This window comes from Quercus suber, unplaced genomic scaffold (assembly GCF_002906115.3).
Source record: "Quercus suber isolate HL8 unplaced genomic scaffold, Cork oak 2.0 scaffold_92, whole genome shotgun sequence".
NCBI lineage: Eukaryota > Viridiplantae > Streptophyta > Magnoliopsida > Fagales > Fagaceae > Quercus > Quercus suber.
This window is the reverse complement of record NW_027069557.1, coordinates 1,519,531-1,522,248: the sequence shown is the minus strand read 5'-3', so window position 1 is coordinate 1,522,248 and position 2,718 is coordinate 1,519,531.

Here is a 2,718-nt window from a genome sequence, read left to right as displayed (position 1 = left end):
CCACACTCTCTCTCTCTCTCTCTCTCTCTCTCTCTCTCTCTCTCTCTCTCTCTCTCTCTCTCTCTCTCTCTCTCTCTCTCTCTCTCTCTCTCTCTCTCGTTAGGGATTGTTGATTTTGGAACAAAGATGACGATGTTGGGGATTTTATTTGTGTATCTGATCTGTTTTTTAGATTCTTCTTTTTTCTTTATCTTTTTTTCTAAATGAAATTTATGGCTTTTTACAAAAAAGAAAATCACTCAAAAATTGAATTGGGTTCATGTTGTGCATGGCCCAGGGGTGTCAAATGGGTGAGTTTGGGTAGATTCGGGGTGGACATAATTGGGTTGGGTATATAAAACTCATTTACCCATTAAAACTCATTTAAACTAATTGTTTCTAACCCAAACCCAATCCAATCCAATTATAATGGGTAAACCCCAACCCACTCAATTATCAAAATTACTAAAATACCCTTAAAGTGAAAAGGACCAAAGTACCAAAATATTTTAGTTTGCATTTTTTTCACACATCAACATTTTGATTTTAAAAAAAAGCCAAGTCAGAAAATAAAAAATAAAATTCTGAATTTATAATTTTTTAAAATTTAATTAAATTAATTTTTTTTTAATCTTAAAATCAAATATTTGTATCAGTGTATCGAGACTTGAGAGAGAGAGAGAGAGAGAGAGAGAGAGAGAGAGAGAGAGAGAGAGAATGATCTGGATCGAAACCGGCGTTCACTTCGTCTTACTCGACCCTACCTTCGGTGCCCTTTCCAACCTCCGCCACGGTGGCATACTCGTCAACATAACCACCTCCGAACCCTCCCTCGCCGCCGAGATATCTGCCGCCGCTTCCTCCAAAGACTGCTTCTCCATCGACGTACCAGTATCTGACGGCGATCTCAGGGCTAAAAACAGAAGGTTGGCGATATTGGCTAGAGGGGACGAGTCGATGGTGAAACGTTTGAGTCCACTTTTTGCCCTCCTTGGTAAAGTTAATTACATGAGTGCCACTGGAAAAGGTCAATTCGCGAAACTAGCGAATCAAATAACGATTGCTTCCAGATTTTTTATTATTATAAACTACGTTTTATTCTTCTTCTTCTTTTTCTTCTTCTTTTTCTTTTTAATTGTTTTTTATTTGTGAGTAATATTCTGTTTGGTTGGGGAGAAAATGCTGGAAAAGAGAAAGAGAATTTGTATATTTGAGTTTCAAATTTTCTCTTAAATTTGTATATTTGGACGCTACTTGGTTACTGAGAAAATCACAGGATGACTAATTTTCATTTGTTTATTCCAGATTTTTTATTATTGAAAACTACGTTTTGTTTTATTTTATTTTATTTATTTTTTAATCGGAAGGACTGGGCTGAATTTTTTTTTTTTTTTTGAGAAATGGTTGGATTGAATTTGAGAATATTGTTTTTGGGTTAAATGTGGTTCATTGGGTTTTTAATTAAAACCCAATAATTACTGGGTATAATTGAGTTGATGCCCATTTAACCCAATTAATAATTGGATAAATTTGGATTCAATTAGAGTGGATGGATTTGAGTGGACAAATAAATTTAGGCTTATTTTGCCACCCCTACATGGCATTGAAGTTGTTGCTGCTGCTGATTTTTCATTTGGATTTATGGTCCCAGATATGTGTTCATGTTCAAGATCCCCAGTTCATCAATAAACAATAATAGAAAGAATGAGTCCAATTTTATCTCTATCTACAGTTTTCAGTGCCATAATCCTGACAGATAATGTATAGACTTTAATAACTGGCTTTTCTGCAAGTCCTCTTGACAAGCACCTTTTGTCTTTAGGAGATTCTTTCTTTTCTTAAAAAATCTTAAAAAGTTGAAACAAACTTTCAACTTAAAGATTATTACTTATTCTTATTATTCTTTAATTATATAAATTAATGAATTACCTATAATGTCTTTAAAAAAATCCAAATAAGAGTAGAGATGATAAGATTTATTAAAAAAAAAAAAAAAAAAAAGAAGTAAAATAGGTACCTAGGAAGAAGGTTCGTTTTCAATTTTAATCTCATTATTCCATTGTCTCCCACCCAGTACTAACTCACCCACCCACCCACGTGATTTCCTTCTTACTAATAATATTGTGAATGAACATAAAACATATAGTTCATGGTGACTCTTACTCGGTTACCCAGCAGGGCCAGCACCCAGGATTGCTTGGTGCATTTGGAGCCTAAAGGGCGAAAACTAATTATATTGTTTTGGATGCAAAATTCTACTAATTAACATGAATTTTTTTTTTTTTTTTTAAGTCTATAGACAAAAAAATTTGACAAAATTTTTTACACCTGTTGATGTTGCATATTGATAACGGTAAGTAAAATAGTGATGTTGATGGTAGACCTAGATAAGAACTAGAAAAAATTTGCCAACTCAACTATTGTGAAAAATATTGTAAATTTATTTGTGCATTGCTCTTTTTTTTATTAGAAGTGTTACATTTACAATATTTTTCACAACAAATTCTAAGTACTAAGTTGTTACCGGTTTTAATTTGAATCCAACATTAAAATTATTTTTTTTTGCTATCAATAACAACTTGTTATTTAAAATTTGTTGAAAAATGTTGTGAACGTAACATTATTTTTTTAATTTCATCTAATAAAAAAAATATTATTTTATTTGTTGGCTAATATTTGGCCATAATTATTACTATTACATTGATACAAATAATTCTATTAGTTAAAATTTAGAGGTTT